Here is a 24275-nt window from a genome sequence, read left to right on the forward strand (position 1 = left end):
TAAGGTCTGAGAAGCAGCAGCACAATCTGTCAAAGGTAACAGATGTATTCATGTAGAAAGCAGGCTTCACACCTATGAACTAATTGAGGTCACATGTACATATATGTATTTGCCACACAGATACCTGGTGTGCAATGCACATACTGTTGTTTTACTGATATGTCATACAGTAGTAAAAGCAAAACCCACAACACATTGACCAACACACACACACACTCAGCAATTGCAGGATTCAAACACCTACCTAGCTATGTTATGATACTAGGGAAGTACGCATTAACATGACGCGCTATATGCTTTACTGGGAGTTTTCATTTCCACTGCTATATTTGTGGGATGCTGACATCATCAGACTTGCCAAAGAGGAATATACCACTTTTAAGGTGTTTTCCTAGTCTCCAAAAAGGGCACTCCTCTCAAAGGAAATCACACACAAACATACACCCCCCACACACACACAGCAATTGCAGGATTCAAACCCCTTCATAACTATGTTATGATACTAGAGAAATACGTATTAACACAATGCGCTATATGCTTTACTGGGTGTTTTCATTTCTCCTGCTATATTTGTAGGATGCTGACATCATCAGACTAGACATGGTAATGTGTGCGCACTTTGTTTTATGCAATCCCAGGACTGAGCCATGGGGGACAGCAGGTGTTACCAGCTTGAACAGGACTCCACAATTCTTACCTTGTGTGATCTATCTGTGGCAAAGTTGCCAATCCATCAGATGACAATACATATTTATGCACAGGTTGTTGAGTTTGTGGATATGACATGTGTCTGGGATGTTGGAAAAGGGCTATTCAAAGTCTATGTGGGACGTGTGTAGCTCTTTTCAGTGATGTATGTCCTGGGTGGCTGCCTTGCAAACAGTCTAGCAGGTTTGGGAACCATGATCTGCCCATGACCAAAACAAAGATGGTAGGGTTGTGTGTTTGTAGGCTTCCAATAGCTCTGTTTATGACTTCAATCATGATGGACTCCATGGCCTTGCAGATCAGACTTCATAGGCTTATAAGACTATAGTTCCTATGGTCTGTTGTGCACCAACACTTGTGGAGTGTGTCATATGTTGCTGTAACCCATTCAACAGTTTCATATCCTGTAGAGAGGGTGAGGCTCAACAGACTGTTCAGGTGCAGGGTCTGTTTGTTCCGCAGTTCACTTATGACACATATAGGGGAAACAATGTAATCCAATTGATGCCATGTTTTCACCTTTGGAAGGAGCTGTTTACCCATTCTACATGTGATATCTCCTGGTATGATGATAGGGCCTTTTGTCAGTGAGAGGTGGGTATGTATGTATGGGCCTGTCTGACAGGATGTTGGCATTGTCAGTCATTTACAGTTGGCCCTGACTCAGGACATATATGAGTGTACATTGCTATTTATGACATAGCTGAAGGAAGTGTCATGGTTCTGTCTGGACTCCTTCACAGATAATCTTTCCATAACCTGGATTGGATAATGTTTGGAGTGCACATTGTTTATTGATGATACTGATTGCAGGTTTTTTATCTTATTTGCTTTTCCACTTTTTATGAACAACCTAAGTATCTGTAGTACATATTTGATTATGACAGGGTTCCAACATATTATATATGTGTCTGTTGTCATATAACTGTGTGCACAAGGCAGGATTGGTGAATAGTGAGAGGTTCCTGGGTTAACACATGCAACTGCCAGATATGTGTGGCCCACTGCTGTACTCAGACATGGCCTAAGTATGTGAGCATGCCCAGTTTGGCCTTTCATTATGTTGTTGCCTGACATTTGCCTCATTTATTCAAGTGTGTGAGCACGCCCAGTGTGACCTTTCAGTATGTTGCGGTCTTAAGTCCACTACATTTGTTGACATGTGTGAACATGCCCAATATTAACATTTATACTGTATGTGTGTTGAAAATCAAGTTGTATTTTTACTGCAGGGCTCACCTTTGTGTCATAACTCTACAGGGATTATGCTGTGCCTGCAGGGTTTCCATGAGACACTTTGCATAGACTTATCAACATTTCTTCATACAGACTGACCAGTGAAATACTGTCATGGTTTAGTGGTTCAGTACTGTGACTATAGTGCACAGTATCCTGGGTTCGAGGACTGTCACTGCTTTATATTTTCATACTGGGCAGACCAGACTGCTTAAGGACCAGTAAAGCAAATATGAGCATGTTTACCTGCTTTTGCTCAACTGTGCCCAACTTTGACCAAACTTGCCCAACATTGCTCAACGTTAACCAACATTGCTGAACGTTGCCCAATATTGCTCAACATTGCCCAAAGGTGTGCTAGTTAGTGTGTGCAATTTTGTTTACATATACTAAATAGTGGTAAAAGCTGTTTAGCACTGCTTTATATTGCTTAAAACATGGCAATCATGCCTCAGGTGGTGCTGCAGGGCTGCCTATGTTGGATGCACATAGTACACTCCCTATACATGTTTGAAAACAGGTAGTGTCAAGTTAGGCATCCCTTTTACTATATGTGCAAGTCAGAGAGAGGTATCATTTCCAGGGTTCCTACTGAGACAGTGTATGTGCTATGCGTTGCCTCTTTGCCAAGGCCAAAGCATACTGGGCACACCTCCTTCTGCCTACTGGGGCAGGCTCAGGTTGTTCCTCCTCTGAGTCACGCTCTGCCTGTGATGGCCTTGGCAATGGTGGGGGGCTGTTTGGCCCGGCCCTATGCTGCTCCTGCTGCAGCTGTTTTCGCATGATCATATTATGTAGCATAGCACATACCATGACAATTTGGGTACATGTAGTTGGTGAGTACTGCAAGGCTCCACCAGATGTGTCCAGGCACCGGAACCGTGACTTGAGCAGCCCAAACACATGCTCAATTACATTTTGTGTTTGTGCGTGTGCCTCATTATGGCATTCCTGTTCAGGTGTGTGTGCATTTCTGATGGGTGTCATCAGCCATGGCTCCAGTGCATATCCAGCATCCCCCACTAGGTGACCATGAGGGATGTCCCCATTAGCAAATGTCTTGTACAGCTGTGTCAGATGCCAGATATGGGAATCATGGTAGCTTCCAGGGCAGCCAGCACACACATTCAGTATTATGCCCTGAGCATCACACACGACCTGGCATTTGATGGAGGGGAAGCCCTTGCGGTTAAAGTAGGCCCTACCCCGCTCACCAGCTGGTGCTTCGATGCATATGTGCGTGCAGTCTATTGCACCCACTACCTCAGGGTATTCTGCTATTTGCTGGAAAATACACATATTGCTGGCCAATACCTCATGTGAATTGGGGAAATATACATGATCACCAACATGTGCTGACATGGCATTCAGGAACTGGTGCAGTACCCTGGATGCTGATGCCTGTGAAATCCCATTCATATCACCAGTTGGTCTCTGGAAGGTACCTGTTGCTAGTATTCTTAGGCCAACACATACCTTGGTTTCCACTGGGATGGGTTCCCCTCTGTTGGTTCTGTGTGTGAGGCGTGGCCTGCACAGCTCAACAATTTGCTGCATGAGGTCTCTGTCCACTCTATAGCGCTCCACTATCTCCAGCTCATGTAGCCCCTGGTAGGTTACCCTGGGCCTGTACACTCTTCTCCGTCTCCTCACTGTGGGTTGCTCAGCAGCATTTGCATTGTCACCACCCTCAGCATGTTGCATATGTCGCCTTATAACAGCAATGGCAGCCGCTAACATTTCTTTGTCTCAGCAAAGTTTTTTAAGTTTTCACTTCTCTTAGTTTACTGTAGTGTTGCAGTGTCTCTGAGGAAAACATGGTGGAAAGTTGTTTGCAGAGTTTTAAGTGCTGGGCTGGGCAGGGCTAGTGTACTGCCTGTGTAATTGCCTGATTCTGATTGTTTTCACCTGCTTGCTCTGATAGTTCTCCTTGGTTAACTTCCTATTTGTTGTGCTTCCTTTTCCCTTGGGCAGCGCCACGCAAACAAGTGCAAACACACGCACACCAGCTCACACGCACGCACACATGCTTACAAGGCCTAACACTTGCTGACTCCTGCTTGAATGTGCGCACACAGGTGCAAACACGCTTACATAGATTTCAACAACCTTACATATGCTTACTCTGGCTTAAACGCGCGCACACAGTCTTACTCGGATTTACAGGCGCGCACCCACGCTCAAACACGTTGCAGGCACTTCAACAAGAAACTTTAGTGTTATCCATGGCATACACCTTCAATTTCTTGGCTTTAGCTAGGATACCTGTTGACACGCCTCTTCCAGTGATGAGTAACTGACAGCAAACACATGCCACTCTGCTCCAATGAGCTTACATTCTTTCATACATACCCCCCATGATGTCACCTATCTTCTACTCTGATACTCCCCTTATCCTACTCTTACACTCCACAGACTTTGCTCATATGCCATGTAAAATTGGGATTCACTATCCTTACCCTCATTTGCATAGGATTGCCTACTAATGCTTGGTTACATCTCTTAGACTGAGCTTCCCCCCTTAGCAACCTCTACTCAGTAGCCATGTTGTATTCAGCCTGCCATTCATTTGCATGGCAGTTGAATATTTTGAATAAAATCCCTGTTTGTGGCTTTTATTTTTTTTTCCTGGTTTTTAGAGCGCAGCACTTTAGCGCGGCGTTGCGCTACGCTTAAACTTCGGAGATCGAGGTAAAAAAAAATTGTTTTTTATTTTGCAACGGGAAAAATTGCCAATGGCCGTTTATTTGGCCATTGGCCTGCTTCCTCAACTGGATGCATCCTTTATTTGGAGCTGTCACGGCTCCGTTTTGCTATTTGCAGAATGGTACTCAGTTGACAACGGAGTACATTTTTGCAAATAACACTACTCTTACTCGGACAGGTTAGGGTTTCCTGGATCGCAAATTTACCTCATTTGCATAGCTTTCGGCAGCAAATGAGGTAATTTGCATAACATAACCCTGTCCGTGTAAGAGTCGTTTTAGTAGCTCTCTTGCACGCCCCTGCCGGCTGTTCCTGGATCGCTTGGCAGACATGTTGGCTGCATGGAGTCTTACTCTACTCTTAGACTCCGTGCAAGCCTTTGTGAATCTGGCCCTATGTCTGTAGTTTTTGCAAAGATGCCTTTTATTTTCTTGATTTTTCTGGCTTTTCAGATGATACAGTGCTTAATGTGCAAAGTGTTTGTTTCATACATTGTATTCTGGTTCATTTGCTGGATATTTGGTTAGTTTTACATCATATAATGAAGTTTTAGAAGTTACACAGCTTACATGATGTGTTTAATATTCTACTTAATAACTTTTGTGATTTCACTGTTTTGGTGTTTGTGCTTTCTGGAGTTACACTATCGGATATAATTTGTTTTCTATCACTACAGTTCAGTTTTATACTGTTTATTCTAACGTGCATTGATTTTCTGAACAGAACTGCCCTCATGCACCACTGTGTTTGGACCTGTGGGAATGATTTGAGTGCTGCTATGACACAATTATATAATAATAATGCAATTATATAATTATATATATGTTACTCTTTACAAAAACACAATAAAGTTACTCTTTATCCCCCCATCTCCCCAAATCTACCAGTGCAGAATATCTTGTAACAAATCATAGAGTCAACAACAAAAGAAATCCATTTGTATCATTGGACTACATATCCCACAAATAACTGGCAAAATGAACATTAGCTGTAATCAAAACAATCTGAACACCCCTTCAATTAATTTATTTGGCTTTACACTACTAATAAAAGCTACAACCAGAGTACACAATCTTACTAACAAGCAAACCACCTTAGAATGGATTCCTGCAAATAGGCCTAATATCATTAACTCATCTGGTTACCTAGCTGACAGTATCTATGACCTATGTTCAGTACCATCATGGTATGTACAAACTGGTAACCTACAAACAAGTAAGAAATAAAGTATGATCATCCCAAACAATTTCATTTCCATCCTTAGACTTTACAATTGGAATATCCTAAAAACCCTGCTCCTAGAAGATGCTGTAACCCATTTTAACATTTTCTTAAATAAATATGTGTGTGTGTATATATATATATATATATATATATATATATATATATATATATATATATATATGGGTCTACTTTAAAATCCCGTATTACCACATAACCGAACGACAAAAGATCAAGACCATAACATCAAAAGTTGTATTTCCTGAAAGTTTTAAAGCTTAAGTATTAGAATACCTAAATGATGTTAAGTTTTAGATGGTATATAGGTAAATAGTATGCTATCACTTTAAGGTGTAGTTGTTTCTAAAAAAAATATGGTGGATGTTTAGTTCCGAGGTTGTGAATTGTTGGGTTCATTTGCAGTAATACATTATTTGGAAAAAAAATACCAGTCATTCTAACTGAAGTGTAAGTTTAATGTATGGAGCAGAACTTAGAAGTCAATACTTGTTTTTGTTTTAAGTAGTAACGTTAAGGAAAAGTTAGAGGTAGAGTTGGTACTGAATGTTTTGCAGTTATTAAAGTGTTAAAGAAGTTTTTCTTTATAATTGCATAGTAAGTCTTGTTGAACTGCTAATATACAGTTTGTTTTGTATTATGATTTGTGAATGCCATCACTGGTTTGTTAGATATGTATGTGTTAAAGTTTAAAATATTTGTTTGTAAATTGATTTTCTGATTTGTAAAATATGAGTTACAGTATTTGATATGTGTGCTGTTTACACGAAGATTGTTGTACAGCGTAGAACTGCATATTTACCATTTTCCTCACTGAAGTGGAACCTCGAAGTTGATATATTTAATTAGCAGGGGGTGTAGGGAGTGCAGGGAGGCTTGTCTCCCTGTTTAAGTGTAAAAAAGATGGAAGTTTGTTGTTCTTAGTTTTTAGTGTGTTTTGTTTTGGTGGGGGGCAGGAACCTAATGTTTGCTTACTGTTTTTTGATATTTTGAAATTCGAGCTTTTGGAGTTTCAGGAAATAGAACTTTTGATGTTATGGTCTCGATCTTCTGTTGTTCGGGTATGTGGTAATACAGGATTTGAAAGTAGACCCATATATATATATATATATATATATATATATATATATATATATATATATATACACACAAAAGAGTCCGGTCAAACCATCAGCTTGGTTAATAAAAGAAACTTAATTTTCTTATCAGCAATGTCGACATCTTAGAAATCTTGCAAAGAAACACATCAAAATGATAAAAAAATCAAACTTATCTAACCTCCAGACCACCTATCAAAACAATCTTAAACAATTTTATCTTCCATAAAAAAAAATACTACATCCCGACCAAACCACAACCCCTTCTCCAACAACTAATAACTCTGACAATATTGCAACACAGCGTAACTCCTACTTTATAAACACTATTCTCTCTCTAACAAAACAAAGATTTCTTCCCCCCCCACCATCCAGTGACAACAGCCCTACATCTTTCTCTCCCCAGCCTGTATCAACTGCTTTTATTAGAAAATATCTACGCATTCTCAGTCCTACAGCCTTGATAGCTGACAATCTTCTAAATGAATACATAAACCTCACTGCTGACACTCTAGCCTATCCTAGTTAATCGCTCCATAACAGAAAACCATGTCCCAACCATTTCGAAAAAAATCACTCATTATACCACTCCACAAAGGAGGTAACTGAACTCACGTGTCTACAGACCTATCACCATTCCATCATCTCTGTCAAAAATTCTTGAAAAATGTACACATTTTTGGCTCTTCAAACATCTTGCTGAAAAAATCTTTCTGGTTTTAATAGCATAGGATTACATGACTTATGATTAATTTTTGAATTGTTTTCAACATATCTAACAGAATTAGTAGGTATTATTATGCTGTTTCATATTATTGGGTAATGCAAGGCACAGCACTGTTTTATTTCATTATAACTTTGTGATTGTGATTAATTATGGAAGTTCTGATTATATGCATATTGTATTAAGGATGAAAGCACTTAATTTCCATACACTATTGTTTTTTCATTAAATTTATTTATTTATTTTACCTTGAAAATTTTTGGTGCTCTATTTTTTGGGGTCCATATCAGAATACTGAAAGTTCATAATTTCGAATGTTCTTACATCGACCTCTATTCAGCGAAACGACAGATAACTGAATTTTTTCCTAGGGAAAGAATTCGGTTGTCCATTTCTGTCGTTTCACTATTTTCAGCGCTGTGGTGGAAAGTTACGGGTCAGGTTCAGGTAAGTGTGCGACTGGGCATAGGTTAGGTGAGTTAGGGTTAGTGCGCGAGGGAGGTATGTGTGCTATTGTGTGGACATGAGAGTTAGGGCGGGTTAGGTGAGTTAGGGTTAGGGTGCAGGTGAGGTGAGTGTGCAATAGTGACGGACCTTAGGGTTAGGGTTTGGGTTAAGGTAAGTGGATAGTTAGTGGTGTTTGTACAGTTTAGTGTACAGTTAGCTGTAAGATTTTGGGTGTATGTGTGTGGATTGCTGTTTGTTTGGTGTGCTTGTGTTGTGTGTATGTGTTTTGGAACAGCAAATTTTTTTCCCTAGGAAAACCTTCACTGTTCTGAATGTTCAATGTTGTCAGTGTTCGCTGATTAGGGGTCGATGTAAGAACATTCAACAATGTGAACTTTCGGTGTTCTGATATAGACCCTATTTTTTGTACTGGCTTGGTGGGACCTCAGTTTTTATTTGGTTTGTTGCTGTAAGGGAAAGGTTAGTTTGTTTTTGCTTTATTGCATTTTATATTGCTTCATTACCTCCTCCTGTTTAGTATATTGTAATTCAATTTCTTTACACTGTATTTTACTTATAGTTTGCTTTTAATTGCATAATTTACACTAGAAAAGAGACAACATCTGTGTCTCTTGTGAGTCAAACAGAAATTTGAACAGGTCAATTAAGGTTAATTACCTCCTGAACTGAGGGTAGAGCTAGGAACTAAACCTTATATTTAAAAGACAGCAACGGGATTCTATTATTAAATGATCAACTTTTCTGTCCTTTTTCTCCCTATTTATTGTCCCTGCTATGAATAAACAACAACACAGCATTTAAAATATTTTAAATTGACTGTTTCTCTCCACTACAACAGTACCTTACTGTACTGTGGTGCTTTCACTTTCAAAAAACTTTTATCCCACCCTTGCTGCAGTCTCCAATTCATTGGTTTAATCAAGGTCACTGAATACAGGTAGTTTTCTGACCAGTGCCTCCCCAAAGTGACATCACCATGACTATCCTAAAAACCCACCCATGCTGTGATGTCACAGCTCCCTGGTCCTTCACCTACCCATACAAAAAGTAAAGGCTAGAACAAGGAATCAGTATATGAGTTAAGTGTCCTGCTGTGAGCTGTCAATCACAGCAGGGAACAGCTCAAATTACCCTTAGCACTTTGACAGCTAGGGAAGTTAGGTGTGAAGAGGCATGGGAGATGAGTCAAAGTAGTACAATTCAGGCTTCACAAAAAATGCAGTTTTGCCATTCTAAAAAGAAGCATCAGTAAAAAAACACTTTGAATGTCTGTTCTATGGCATTTGCATGGTCTGAGTTTTAAGTACTCATTGAAAGGCATGAAATGTTACTTAAAACTAACTGAAAGACAGCGGTGTATGCATGTAAAATCAATGCAGTGACAGGAGCTTTAGGAAGAAAGAGGCCTGCGAGATGTAACTTTTACAGATGAGCACTACATTTTGGGATACCTAGAGGCAGACTAAACAATCAGAATTACTTCAGGATGCCAGACCCCATGTGGTCAGACTCAGAAATTGCATATAAAAATAAATTGTCCCAGAGTAGTGTTAAAATGTAGGAAACACCAAACCATGATGAAATAAACATGTTTATTAAGTCTGTGGGTGTGGTTCTCCTTTAAGGGGTAAAATAAAACATTTCAAGGCTTTCCTGGAAAAGCTCACCCAGACTCTGCCATAACTTGCTGTGAGGGAAAGATTAGTTTGTTTCTGCTTTCTTGTACTTTGTATTGCTTCATTGCCCTCTTCTGTTTTGTATGATGTGATTAATTTTCTTTACATGGTGTTTTACTTGTATTCTGCTTTTAATTGCATATTTAAACTAGGAAATAAACCACAGCTGTGTCTGTTGTGAGTCACACAGAAATTAGAACATATCAGTTAAAGTTAATTACCTGTGAACTGAGGGTGGAGCTAGGAACTAAACCTTCTATTCAAGGGGTAAAATGAAACATTTCAAGGCTTTACTGGAAAAGCTCACCCAGATTCTGACCCACTTGCTATAAGGGAAAGGTTAGTTTGTTTTTGCTTTCTTATATTTTGAATTGCTTCATTGCCTTCTGTTTTGTATATTATGATCCATTTTCCTTACACAGTGTTTTACTTGTATTCTGCTTCCCATTGCATAATTAAACTATGAAAGAGATCACATCTGTGTCTCTTGTGAGACACACAGAAATTATGTTTTTTCCCACCCTCACACCCTGCTACTCTTGTTGTGGATTTATACTCAATTGCCTTTCTAGTTGCCTGCTCCTTATGTTAATTTGACCACAGATATTTTTCCCTCTCCTCTCTCATTGGCTATTGTGACTAAGCACAAAATTACCATTTTGTGAAATCACTCCCCTGCAGCTATTTAAATTTATTGACCATTCCACTGTATTCCATAGAACCAGAATACATAGTGCCCACCCCATTCCCATATATATTGCTCTTTTAAAATGAGTGGCTCTCCACTTAGATAGCTAAAGCTTAAGTTGCACCCTCTTTCTATTCTAATGGCTTAGTGCACACTGCAGTTTTTTTAGGATATTAAACCATTTTTCCATCTTACCTTTAAAATCTGCAACATCTACTCCAAGACCACCAATTACTGAAGAGCCCACATTCTAACTCTCTTTAGTCATCTTGGGATTAGTACTACTGTTTTGCTACTGGTGAGAGAATGAGTACAGGGTCATTATTTCCTGGAGACTGCTGAGCACCAGAAAGCCTAATAATTGCTTCATAATTGCCAGCTTGGAATTTGTGCTTATATTTTACTCCTGGTGAGAGACGGAGCACAGTGTACTGATTCCTAACTGTTTCTGATTGGGCAGTCAGTGTCTGTGTTTGACCTTCCTGGTTGGTCTGGTTACTATTCAAGGCATGTACCAGGAAAAGGCTGCAACAAGCCAACAGACTCTTGCATCATCTAGGACAAGACTAGATCACCAAAGTGCCTGTGGCCTGCTTCTCATCTTGGGATTGGTGATACTGTTTTGCTTTTGGTGAGAGAAGAAGCAAAAAAACATTGTATCCAAGCAGCATGATGCTGTGGTGAGACCAGCACTAGTAGTAGCCATTCGGGTGACTCCCCTTTTTTTTATCATACTTGATAAGCTAATTCTTTCCTTTCAGTAAATACTGCTTGATTTCCTGCTGTCTAACCTAGCTTTAGAATATCTGCCTAAATACTTCATTCATAAATCATCAGGATCTACTTATTACTTTCTCCTAAAGTGTTTGGCAGTACCCTATATAGATGCAGACACTTTGCATACAGCGCAACTAGTTTGCAGTGACAAGCACTGCCTCCAAAGTTGCAAACCGGATACTCCTGACATCACATTATATTCTCACTCCAACTGTCTAATCAATTAAAAAGGGGCTGCTGCCATGGATATGAACTTTCCTACTGTCTCTGTTACTGGCTTGGTGGAAATGGGCATCCTGAGGCAATGTAGAAATTGCCTCATGTTTACTAACAACCAGTTAATTCTCAAACAAACTGATATGGTATGTGAGAGCCGTATTTATACAAAGCTCTCACATAAAAGTATTCCTAATGTCAATAAGGTTGCCAGTAGTACACACACTGCTCCCATTATGCACAATTAAAAGCAGACATATCGCCCCACATATGCTGAGGCACTTAAATGTAAGCTTCCTAAACCTCAAAGATGTCCTAGATGAAGTACACATAACAAATATCCTCAGCAGCCCCAAATACACTCTTTCAAAACGACATCCACATCAACACATACAGCCACATCTCATGAAGCTTCTACATCTAAGCCCATTAGGCAAGCCACCACACAAGCCAACATTCTGGTTATTGGAGACTCCATTGTAAGACACACTGATGACCCTCTCACAAGGCTAAGTAAGGGAAAGTAATGGTAGCTGCTTAGCAAGGGCCAAGATCCGCCACATTACACATACACTCTCATCTCACTGGACTACAAGTACCAGTATGATTTAGCCATAGTCCATGTGGGTGTAAATGACCTGAGATGTACTTCCCTAGACTAATAAAGAGACACATCATGGAACTCTTGGAATATGTGTCCCAGGCTGGTATGAGCCTAGCATTGAGCAGCATTTTACCTTCTCCAAGGATGATGTCACAATAGGAAGAAAAGATGACCAACTTTAATAATTGGCTTAGTTTCTGGTGTCATTCTAAAGGGGTGCAATATTTGACAGCTTGGAAGGACATGGTCAACATACCACGCTGCTTTGCCAGGAATGGGCTGCACCTCTCCCCTCTAGGCTTTAGACTATTATCTAAAATGTTGTCTTCCTCATAGTGCCTTTTTCAAGCAATGCCAAACTGAAACTCCCTCTGACATGCCAAATCAAAACCAAGAAAATCTAAAGGTGGCACTGCTCAGTGCTAGGAATTTACCTGCATTCGCACACCAGGAGAAACACTAATGCTGTACTGTACACACATTGTTTGAGTGAATGCATACCCAGTCTTGACCCTAGGCAGAATGTTAAAATGCTATGGTAGTGATTGAGGTTAGTGCTATGCCCCAGATTACAAATTCAAATAAATAAAATAAACAGTTAGGAACAAAATATCTTAACAGCTATCAAAAAATTCCCAATCCACCAATAATATCATGGAAGTAAGGCCAATATTTATTTGGCACTTCTCTACAAGTCTGCCTACTACTACAACAACTTACTTCAGATTGATTTACAGAGCGCACAACAGCCAGTAATCTTGTAGTTCAAGATTCAAGAAACTCAGCTCGTCAAGACAAGACTTTTGTCACACCAACAAACAACATGTCACAACTACTAACTGCAGAATCCTTTACAGTCAGTCACACAGACACATTTGAGGATTGAATAGACTCACCTGCCTCCTCCCAAAACAAGCAACACTCACAAATGAGATCAAGAGGACAATTACAGTCTCTGAGGCAACCATAAAATGGGCAGGAGAGCAGAGCCTACTTAAACTGTTTGTTGATTGTCATGTGGGATTAGCACTTGCACTCACTGGTTTTTGGCTGAAAGCAGTCAGGCAATGATCAAACACTCAGGTACGAGTGAGGAGGGAGCAGTCCAGACTGCATGAAATTCCAGATTATGAAGATGAAAACCGGCCAACCAGATGGAGCACTCAACTACCAGACAAACCGGAAAACAATCTGGACAGGTGGCATCCTTATCTATCAGGTGACAAAAGTGTGGAACTCCATCCCACAACAGTTAAAAGTGACAAAAGACTGCAAGGTGTTTAAAATCCTACTGAAACAACACTTTCAACATACCTGGTTGTCTTCTTGCCCTACACCTGGGTAGCCTCTGTACAAATGACATGATCAGTTAACACTACATACAAAACCTTATCTCCTGTTTCCTCACTTTTTTTCCTTATCCTCAATCTTTCCTACTTCTCCTCCATTCTCCAAATCCTCCTCTTCCTACACACCTGATACTGTCACTCATACAATATGAATTTCCCATCAGTATTTGTCCCACTTATCTCTCCACCCAACCCAAAGGTATTCACAACAGTCACTGCCATCATATCCCAACTCTCCTTCATCCTAAAATAACCTAACAAAATATTTTTAACATTTTTTCTTTTCTCTCCCTCTGTCTATTCATTTTCTCTTTGTATTTTCTATCTACTCGTATATATTGATTTTGCAATTGTCTATATTTTCATCATGTTTTAACACTTACTGTAATTTTTCATATTAGGCATGCTCTATTGTTATTTTCTTATATTTTATTTAATAAAGCAAGCTTCTGTTGTGTATATGTGGAGCTTTTCATCCCAGGCCTCCATTGAAAAAAAAGGTTTTAACCCCAGTGGGACTTTCCCAGTCAACAAAGACAAATAAATAAATGTATTTTATGCCATCTGTTATTGAAGAGTGAGACAATACTAGTTTGGGTAAATATAATAAAATGTCTTAAAATGAACTGGCATTCTGCAGAATTTATAACAAGCGGTAGTTATTGGGTCATATTATATGTTAAAAACTTCTTCTTCTTTCAGCTTTTCATAGGTTCATAGGTTGATACTAGGCTATCTGCCCTAGGGCATTTATAAGCCTAGCCAGAGTGTGTTTGGCTTTCGCCACCCTTTTAGATCAGTTGACTGTGCCTCTGTATAGTAGGTCACAGAAGATAGCCCTTTTAAGGTTAGTTTACTGTGTCTCTGTCTAGCAGGGACACAGAAGAGATCCCAGGGGTAAACTTACGATCTCCCATCCACTTGTCAAGATTTCTCTTGAAGAGGGTCAGTGAGGGGCTCTGCCTAACATGGATTGGGATTTTGTTCCAGAGTGAGAGGAGCCTCTGGGATATGAATCTGTCCCTCCAGCATGTCCTATTTATTTCTGTGCTGAGGTTTAAGTCTCTGGAGCGTGTAGCTCTAAGGGATTTGGATTTCCTGAGGTGGAGCATGTCCATTAATTCTGGGTTGGACATGGCTTTATACGTCAGGCACAAATCGCCTCTGAGTAGGCGGTAAGCAACTGAGTACAGCTGGAATTTCATTAGCCTAACTGCATAGGGCATCTTTTTGAGTCCCATGATCCTCTTGGTGAGGTACTTTTGGGGTCTTTCCAGTTGCTGCAGGTGTCGGGTAAGGTACATCCCAAATGGGGCATTGTATTCAATTATGGGCCTGATGAGTGATGAGTAGAGGGGCACAATGACCTCTCCTGATCTAGATGTGAACCCTTTTGTGATAAGGTGGGCTATATAGAAGGTCTTTCTAAACACTTTGGCAACGTGATTGTCAAAGGAGAGATTACTATCTACTTGGGTCCACAAATCCCTAATTAATTCTTCCATACTTAATGGATTACCAAATATGTGGTAATTTGTGGGCACTTTGTTTTTCCCAAAGGGGATGACTATGCACTTTTTGGCATTTAGCTTTAGGCCATGGCTCTTGCACCAATTATCCGTCTCTGTGAGACCCTTTTGGAGGATGCTTGTGTCAGTCAGAGAGTCGATTATGGCACCCAGTTTGCAGTCATCTGCGAACTTGGTCAGCCATAGTCCTCCCGTGTTAGCCTGTATCTCAGAGAAATATATACCGAACAAGAGAGGTTCCTGAGTTTGGGAGGGTGGCCTGTAGCAGGCTACAGACTGAAAAGCAGTTTTGCCCACTGTTAGTTGCACGTGAATGGTCTCTGATGCTTCCTGCAGTGCCACTAACCTGGAGGTGTGGGTATCTTTGATGAATATGGATACTCCCCCTCCTTTTGTGGTTCGGTCCGAGTTTTGGGGCCAAAAAGCATGGTGTGAGGTATAACCTGGTAGTGCTGGGGTGCTCTCGGGAGCCTTGAACCAGGCTTCTGATACTGCACAGATATCGATATTCTCCATAATGAGGAGAGCCTCGAGTGCATGCATCTTGAGGTTTAGACTTCTGGCGTTGAGCAGCATTACCCTTAGTTTCTTTTTCCTTGTGTTGTCTATGGAGGTGGGTTTGTCTTTTGAGTCTTGCCACAGAGGATCACCTGTCCACTCATGATTGGCAGTAGAGTTTTAGGGTGTCGAGTTACCAGCCCGTCGCCAAACCTTCCACAGAAGGCACACACACGCACACACTCACGCTTAGTGCCAATTTAGAGTGTCCAATCCATCTACAGCATGTCTTTGGGCTGTGGAAGGAAACCAGAGCACCCGGAGGAAACCCACACAACCACAGGGAGGACTTGCAGACTCCGCACAGAAGGCACTCCAGCCGAGGATCGAACCGGAGAACCTCTTGCTGTGCGGCGACAACACTAACCGCTGTATTATATGTTAAAAACATATCTTAAATTATCTATTACTAAACCTAAACAAAGTCATTTATCATTTGATTTATAATTTAAACATTTAATTTTAATTATTTTAAATAATTTATGATTTTTATAATTCAGACATTAGGAGCATGAACAATAATCTTACATATTAATGCGGCACAAAGCTAAAACTAATAAGCAAATTCAGAGACATTTCAGAGCTAAATATACATGAATATAAAACTGTGAATATAAAGCTAACTACACTTGCACAAAAGACAGATAACTGCACCTTAAGGACATAGGCATGACCAGAATTAAACTCTGAAAAGAAAGTAGTGCTTATGTAGATGAAACCCTACAAAGAAAGGCTAATCTGCAATCGCTTGCTGTATCATGTTAAACTCATGAGAATGCAAGTGAGAGAGACAGCAAGGATGCATGAGCCATCACTTGTATTGGCAACTGATCAGCAAGCACTGAAGGAAATATAGTACTGGGGTGATATGGAGCAGTGAATGGGAGCCTAGTAAGCCAGACCCTATTCATTCATTAAAAGGTGTGGAAAGAAAAGCATAGGTAAACAAGAAAAGGAATATAGCTTGTTGAGGTACACAGAGCAAGAACGTTATAAGGCAAAGTAGGTATGGCAGAAAGTAGGTTATTACATATATATATATATATATATATATATATATATATATATATATATATATATTGATAGAGAGATTGGGTATGGCACAATGGTTAAGGTGTTTACCTCACAATGGTTAAGGTGTTTACCTCACAGACACAAAGTACAGGGTTTGATTCTCACTGTAAAGAAAAATTGGCTAGGATTAAAATAGCCCATAAGGGAAGCTAACCAAGTATTTGCCTATGAACCTATATAGATAGATAGATATAAACATGTACACACACACACACACACACACACACACACACACACACACACACACACACACACACACACACACACACACACACACACACACACACACACACACACACACACACACACACACACACACACACACAGACACACACATCAAATGAAAAGAGAAGAGAGAAGGGAGAAGGAACAATGGGTGGAATAGCAGGCAGTGGGAACAGACACATATGTAAGAAATGCAGATAGCCCAACAGGCATGGTTATGGACACACAGAGATGGGAACGTATGAGATGCATAAACAGAAAAGCAAAGGCTAAATAAATAGCTGTGAATGGGGTGGGGTGCAGGCAGCCTGCCAGCTGCTGACCAGCCAGGGGGGATGTTACTGGGACCCAGTATATGATAGTCCTTGGTCCAGGTGGTCACTGGCAATGACCATACCCACCCCTAGTGGCCTGATGACATTAGCCAGCAAGTCCATGTATTCCACTACTCACTGCAAGAGGGGTTGCTAGATGGCAACCCAGCAAGTCATTGGACAGAACAGTCTACATTACTAGTTATTGTCAAATTAACTGAGACAGCAACAAAGCAGTTTATTTACTTACTTTGTAGACTGGCTAGGAGGGTTGACACAATGAGTATTCAAGTCACAACCTGTGCCACATAGATAATAACAAATTTTAACATTAAGCATATATACATTTAGAATACATTCAATTATTCTGCATGTAAAGATTATAGACATGAAGACTGAAAAAGATGAAATTTGGGCAACATACCTGAAACAAAGAGTAATGTAGCTTTGTTAGACAATACAGTGCATTCAACAGATAATCACTCACTCCAATCAAATGGAAAATCCTGGAATCTGTCAGATGAAATAAAAAGAGAGGAACATCTTTTACAAACTGTAAAAACCTTTATTAAGTTTAGGACTTAACACAAGAGAGAAAGTCACTTAATGTACTACTCAGGATATGCTTGCCCAATTTCTGCATCCCACGTCAACAGATCTTCGGGTTGACCGCAGCTCACTTCATCATATTGGTGCCATGTCTGCTCACCGGTTCAAGGTATGCTGGTTGCCCTAACAGCAGAGGTGCCAGGGCATACCACCAGGCATCATTTTTCCTAAACGTAACCAAGTAGGTCTCACAACAGTCACCACCTGAAGTAGCTGTACAAGAACTAAATCATTATTTTTCTCTCATTTGTACAACAAGAAAGAGCTCTGCATAGGGCACCACTATCAGCAGCCATCTATATGAATGTAATGCAAATCAGTAGCATGAGAATCACATGCTTCGTAAGACTAAGAATCATAGGCAGTGTACCCTGGTAACTTGTAGATGCTCAAGCCATATGCATGGGCAGTTTGTGTGAACTATTGTGCATGCATGGCATGCTGCTGATGTGCAAATGAAGATGTCTGCAGCTTATGCCACTGGTGTGCATGTGTGAGACACAGCAATTCACAGTAAAAGGTCGAGTCTAGCCTACATATCTTTTTGGAGAAGAAAGCTTTCTCAAAGTCTATGTTGAATGCTCTTTCATTAAATTATTTGGGTGTCCAAAGGATACGCAGCCTGTGAGAAACTCAGTATGAAATAGCCCTTGTCTTTATCCTTAGCATGCACCATAGGAGGCAACATTTGTTCTAAGTAAGCCAATTCATGTTCTTTGCTGCTTCTAACCAAGAAGCAAATGGTGGTGTGAGTTCCTATAAGGAGTGGCCTTAGGTCAACTGGTGCCCTAGGCAAAAGGGCTCCACGGCACCCCCACCACACTACCTGGTGCCCCCATTCTAGTCTACCTACCCCAAATAAATACTGGAAAAGCACCCCTGCTGGAGTGGCGCCCTAAGCGGCCACCTAGTTGGCCTATGCCTAAGGCTGGCCATAACATTTATAACATGAAACTTTCCCTAAAGTGGAAGGTTTAGGTTCAGACCTGAAACTTAAAGCAATCTTCTGCACCACAGAAAAATATTCTTGTACACTGCATTTATATAAGCTATAAACCCAGAAGCCGGAAAATACAGGGGACCAATGCCGAAACAATGAATGCTCAATTCTCAGGCATCTGGATGATGGACTACGATAAATGCCCTGTATTCACTCTGCGTAGCCATCATCCAACACACAGGCATCTCCACCATATTAGTGGGAAATGTAGAGTGAAAGACAGCAACACATTATCTTCAGAGATGTGCCTGTGATAGAAACAAGTTCTAACCCAGAAGCTTGGAGGTTAATGTCTATGGAGGGAGATTTTTCTTTCAATAAATGTAAAAGCTTCTGATTGAATATGACAGTTTTCTTTTCATTTTTAGCTGAAACATTTTGGCCCAGTACTGTTTCTTCTCACAGACTTTGAATCAATATGCATTAATGGGAGACAAGGGGATGTTGAATGGACCTCATGTCCTAAAATGGGTAGACAAACCTGAAATTCAGTATAGACAGAGAAAATGTTCTGACTGAATTAAATGGCCAGGTGTACGTATGTTTTCTTTTTTATGTTTCAACTTCTTTTGTTTTTTTTTGTTTAAGCGAAAACCTCGATGCTGAAGTAGAAGCAGACAAAAATAGCATATTCAATGTTTTATAAAGACTAATAAAATTGCAACTGGTCTGGCTTTTTTATTAAAAAAGTATAATGGATACATTTCTTAATGTTGACCTCCTCCTCCAAGTACAGCAAGCACTGTGAATGGCTACTCCTGTCCGGGGGGGGGGGGGTCTAATGGCCACAAGAGCACTTGACGGTGGCTTTCTCAGGGGATATCATGATCACACTAAAGAGAATAAACTTACTTTTAGTAGGATAACATAAGTAAAAATTGCATTAAACATCACTGAAGAAATAAGCCTAAAACAAATGATAACATTACTAAAAATAACCACAATGACCATACGTATTGTGTGGCAAAAGTATAGGACATGCTGTTTCCCAGATTCTGGCTGCCCACTGCTGAGCAAGATATGAGACTTCAACCACGGATCTTAAGTAATGTTTGACTCCTTACAATTTCTAGCCTGATGTCTGCCTCTGGTTTTATTCCAAAACACTTACACATGTTTTTGGCAGCAATGATCCTTATTTTAAATATTTTTAAATGATGCGTTTTGTTTGCTGTATCCACTTGTTTGCCTTGGCCCCCTTTATTACAAATCCTTTTCTTATGCTACACTTGCCATTAGATAATCAAAGTTATTCATTCAATTACTGATTAATAACTGAATAAAAATAAATACTGTCTCTGTGTATCACCCTCTCCTTACCAACCTTTCCATTCTTGAAAACACTTTAGAAGGCATTCTAAACTTGTCAAATAATAACAAACTCCTATTATTAGGTAACTTTAATTCACATTACTAGTGTCCACAGATTGGATTCTCCCATCTAATAACATCACCTACCAGGTACATCTCCAGCTCAGACATTCACTACAAGACCTAATATTTACTAACATATGATGTAAGACCACAGCACCACTCTACATCCTATATCACTTAGTGATCACTGCCCCATCTCTGGATTGTCATCATTCAAACCTCCCAATCCGCACTACAAACAAATCCAATACCGACACTTCCAGAAGTCTAGGGAAGATGACCTTATTGTTGAACTTCAGCCAACAGACTGGTAGTGATCCTAATATACTTTGCATTTATTCAGAAATACATTAGCCCACACCCTTAATAAAGTATGTTTCCTTAAATAAAGAATGGTTAAGAGAAGTAACTGCTGTTTGTCTTACCTCTTCTATTAGGTAAGTTCTGAAATATTGGGATATTGTGTAGCAAGCCACTAAATGATCACCTCTTCAGACTGAATACAACTTCTTTCTCATTTGAAGGAAAATGTATACTTTTAATAAATGAATCCAAAGCATACTATCTTAGAGACAAACAACTCCAAATAATAGCCAGATCTCACCTCTTCTGGCAAACAATAAATTATATTTCCAACATCTATGCAGAAGCATCTAGTAAAAAGCTGTATGAGATAGACAATGTCCTGCCCCAACATTTCGAAGACTACATTTCAAATATTAACCCCTCTTCTTCAGCTGCAAACTCTGTGACATTACAAATACATTTTCTCTAGAATCCACTCACCCACAATATACAACATTCTTTCTATTTCAAACAAATCACATCAGTTGAGCAGCTTCTAAAACAATTCGATAACAAGCAGAATACAAACTCAAACGCTCTTCGTCGCTACCTTCTGAAACTTTCACTTGACATTATAGCCGAACTGCTTATCTATATTGTCAGCTTAACTCTCACGACTGATACTGTCTTCGCAAATTCTAAGCATGTCCTTATCTCTCTTCCACATTTACATTCACATTCATGCTCTGGTCTACAAGACTTTAGATCCATCTCCATCCTTTGCCCTTTAACAAAAATGCTTAAAAATGTGCTTTACAATCAAATCATATTGTCCCATCTCCTCCATTCCTTCATACCTTTCAGTATTGCCCCTGTGTCTTTGTACATCCCCAGGTCTGCCATCTCCTCCTTGTATCCTCGGACTCATTCCAATTCTGGGCTGGGGCTGGTGTGGAACTTAAGGTTATCCTGTGGGGTCTTGCTGGCAACTGCTTCAGCAAGGGGGAGAAATTTTTTTTTTGTTATAACCTACCCTCATTTTGTCCATCCCCTGTCCCCTTATTTTGATCTTGTAATGCTGTCTGAGAGATATTCCCATTTAAGGACCTTGCCCCCTCTCAGGAAGTGCCGAGATAAACTGCCCCCATGGAAAAGGCATGTCCGTCACTCCCTTCCCGCTAGTGCCTCAGGCACCCAAGCTGCTAATCAAACTCAGGTTGCCCGGGCCATAGTTAGGGCTTTGTCCGTCTACACCGTGATACTACTTTGTCCCTCTACACCCTGATACTATCTCCACTTCAATCAAATTATTGAACTTAACAAGTACACGCTGCTTATACAACCTCAGTATGGATTTAGGAAAGGACATTTATACCCTTACTGCACTTTATACAGCAACTCATAAAATCTGTAGGACATCAGAAGTGGAGAACCTAGGGAATGGAATATTCATAAACCTTAAAAGGGCCTTGGAGGAATTAGTCACACCTACTTCTTCAAAAGCTGCATAAATTAACTTTGGGCACTAAATGTTCTCATGTAGCTCTCCAACTACCTATCAATGATCAAGACCGAAACAAATGCTGCAAATACAACGAACCCCACAAAAGAAAGGCAGCCACACCAGTCCAGAAGCTGTCAGGGCAAAAAGGCTCACAATCAGGCATGAATAATCCACAAACAATTTATTAACGTGTAAAAGACTCCAGCAATAAGCACCACACACGTTTTCGTCTCTCAGAAAGACTTCATCAGATAAAACAATTTCCGGTTTCCACTCAGTTTAAATATCTTTGCCAGGTAATTAATTAATTAATTGATTGATCCATTGTAAATAATGTTATTAGTCTAAAAACAGTATTTTCAAACAACATTTTTCTAAAAAATATATATGCATCAACCATATAGGTAAAATGTCAATATTGCATCCTAAACTACATACATCATAATTACACAACTTAAATGGAAAACTTAAATAAAAAACTTGAATAAAGAACTTGATAAAAAACCGGGAGCAAATTCAGATAACCTATTACATTAACAAAATATACAAAAAATATATTTACAAAAAATATTTACAAAAAATGTATATACATGTATATATTAGATATAAGAACTCTTTAGGCGTGTTTTATTTTATATGCTGCGCCTTAATTTTCAAGTATGGCACTATTGAGATGGATTCATTTAAACCAGGGGATTTGTTAGCTTCCAACAAAATCTGCCAATATGTTTCCTTATGGGCCAATCGTGCCTCCCATGGACCCCCCCTGATGTCCTTTGGAACTACCTCTAGGACAAAAAACAAAAATTTTGCATTTTCACATGAGGTAGTGTGTTTATATAAGGCACTGGTGTTTTTACACTTGGAGATGTCATAAATATGTTCGTATATACGCCTGGAAAGTAACCTTTCGGTTTTTCCAATGTAAAACGCTGGACATTTTTGACATGTTGCCAAGTAAACTAAACCACCTGACTTGCAGTTATGATGACCCCTTGCCTTAATGTCCCTACTTCTACTTTCCAAGTAAACATGACTGGCTTGCAAAATATACTTGCAGGAAGAACAATGGCCACACCTAAAAGTACCTGTATTGGTTCTAGAATGTTGAATAGAACCGTCTTGTTGTTCCAGGGTTTTTTTAATGTTCATACCCCTCCTAAATACAGTTTTGATGTCTCTATCCTTAAAGGTGTCTAAATCAGTCAATTCCCTAAACATGTCCCATTCTTTTTCAACTATGTTTCTTACATGGGAGGCATTTCCACTAAACTCTGTAATAAATGTAAAATTACCAACGTACTGGTCTATCTTAATGCATTTGGAACCATCTTCAGTACTGACACCAATTGTACCTAAAATGGGAGCAAATCTGGATGACCTTGCCAAGGTTACCTCCTCTTCGACAGCCTTAATCAACGATACAGGGTAACCCCTTTCCAAAAATAGATGTTGTAATATACCACATTCTTTGTGATAATCCTCATCAAGAGAGGTCATCCGAGAAATACGGACATATTGCCCCTTAAGAATCCCCCTTTTTTGAAAGTTGGGGTGGGAACTCTGATAATGTAGATAACTATTAGAAAATGTGGGTTTACGATAGATATTGGATTTTAACCCATGGTCACCCACAGTAAGTGTCACATCAAGATAATTAACACTGTGTTGGGAAATATGATGTGTAAACTTTAAAAAATTAGTAGTATTATGTATATACTCAATAAATTTCCCAATGTCATCCACGGGTCCCGTCCAAAAAATACAAATATCATCAAGGAATCTACAATAGAAGTTCCAAAATTTAGTAAAGGGGCTATTCAAAATGTATTTCTTTTCCCATATGTACATAACAATGTCGGCATAGGTAGGTGCAACATTCGCCCCCATAGAAACACCCGTCACTTGATGGAAGTATTCACCCAAAAAGAACACAAAATTGTTCTTTAAAACAAGACCCAACAACTTGGTGATAGCATGCACATCATTATTAGTGATCTGGGGACATTCCCAAAGGGCTTCTTCTAGCCATTCAAGACCCAATTCGTGAGGAATAACGGAAAAAAGGTCCACCACGTCAATGGTTAGAAATACCACATTGGATTCAAATAAATCTGAGGTAACACCACGCAAGAAGGCCCAAGAATCCTTGAGAATGTATTCCTCTCTGCCCCATAACTCCTTCAGTCTCCAGTCCAAAAATTTGGATATGGAGTGGGTCTTTGAACCCTGTGCTGCTACTATGGGTCTAAGTGGAGGATCGAGGGGGTTTTTGTGCACCTTGGGTATCCCGAAAATGGATGGTATCCTGGGTT

Source organism: Protopterus annectens, chromosome 1.part1, assembly GCF_019279795.1.
Source record: "Protopterus annectens isolate FY-2018-M chromosome 1.part1, PAN1.0, whole genome shotgun sequence".
In the NCBI taxonomy this organism is placed as follows: domain Eukaryota; kingdom Metazoa; phylum Chordata; order Ceratodontiformes; family Protopteridae; genus Protopterus; species Protopterus annectens.